This window comes from Sinocyclocheilus anshuiensis, unplaced genomic scaffold (assembly GCF_001515605.1).
Source record: "Sinocyclocheilus anshuiensis isolate Anshui unplaced genomic scaffold, SAMN03320099.WGS_v1.1 scaffold3070, whole genome shotgun sequence".
Lineage (NCBI taxonomy): Eukaryota > Metazoa > Chordata > Actinopteri > Cypriniformes > Cyprinidae > Sinocyclocheilus > Sinocyclocheilus anshuiensis.
In genome coordinates, this window is record NW_015537928.1 from 148,490 (window position 1) to 149,781 (window position 1,292).

The 1,292-nt window shown below is 41.1% G+C and overlaps 1 long non-coding RNA gene across 1 annotated transcript in view; it reads right to left on the reverse strand.

Annotated features, from left to right (window-relative positions):
• Positions 1-223: 223 nt before the first annotated feature.
• LOC107657758 (uncharacterized) overlaps positions 224-1,292 on the reverse strand; it is a 14,227-nt gene continuing 13,158 nt past the window's right edge. The window contains exon 3 of the long non-coding RNA XR_001630716.1: positions 224-235. This is a non-coding gene — a long non-coding RNA (uncharacterized LOC107657758). The remainder of the gene's footprint in view (positions 236-1,292) is intronic.

Below are 1,292 nucleotides of genomic sequence, written 5' to 3' on the forward strand. Positions count from 1 at the left end.
CTTCAATCTTAAATCCTTTTTCTCATTACAAGAACTTCCTCCAGCGTCTCCCTAAAACGCACGCCTCATCACTTGACTCACTGAGTGACAGAGCTGTGACTCAGGGCTGTTTGTTACCGAAAACTGTCTGAGAAGCTTTAAGGAAAGGCTTGTGGGGTCAAGGGTCAGGGCTGCTAACATCTGCAAGGTCTTGTTGGGGGGTGAGAAAGCGAGTTGGGTTTTCTGAAAGTGTCAGCTGTCAGAAATGGGGATGATAAAGGGGCAGATAACAGTGATCTGGCCTGTCTCAGACAGCTGACACAGCTCACGCTCACAGCCACAAGGCCACTGCAGTGGAGAAGAGCACTGTGTGGCTGTTTGTTTGTCTCTCTGAGCCTTTGGCGTGAGGATGGCTTGTTTGTTTTATCTTCATATTGGGCCATTTTTGACACTGCTCTTTAAGTAACTGTACACTCATACAGGAATGAATGCCATAAATAGCACTGTAATTAATCAGCAGTGCAGCCTGAGGGTAAAGTGGTAAAACCAAGCGATTAGTCAACAGAAGAGACAGACGGCTGCACGTGATTGTTTTGCGTAGTACTTGTTTATAGATCTGCTGTTTGAATTATTACTTTCTGCTAGGAACAAGACAACTTCCTATTGTTTTAATAGATGATGTCAGGTATTCCGATCATCATGACAACTACAGCTGTTTTACTTCTGGGACTTGGATCTTGTCTCAAACTCATTCCTCCACTCTCTCTCCCACTCTTTCCCTCAATGGTCAAATCTGCACTGTCCTATAAGAAAGATAAAGAAACTTTGTCAAAACAACTGGATATGTGATGGATGGATGGATGGATACATAGCCTAGATAGACAGCTTCGCCAATGAACTAGACTGCAAAATATATTACGACAAAAGCAAAAAACTATTTTTACATGTTCTGAAAGAAATGAATGGTGCTTACCTAGGAAAAACCTGTTGCCACGATGCAAATGTGTTGTGGGTATATAAGCAGGGCATTCTTATGTGGTTTCTAAGGTGTTCTAAGTGATTTATAGCATGATGTTATGAGTTTTTTAAAGGGGTGGTTCACTGTTTTTTTTTCTAGGCTTGATTGTGTTTATGGGGTGCAGTTCGGCGGCATGTGCTCCGGTTGTATTTAGGGATATGCCGGTATCATATTTTCAATTTGCGATTAATTGCTAATGCTTTTATCACGGTATACGGTATTATCACGGTGTTGAAATTTAGTTTAAAAAAAAGTGCTGTCATAATACAGTATAACAGGTTTAATAACTTTTTTC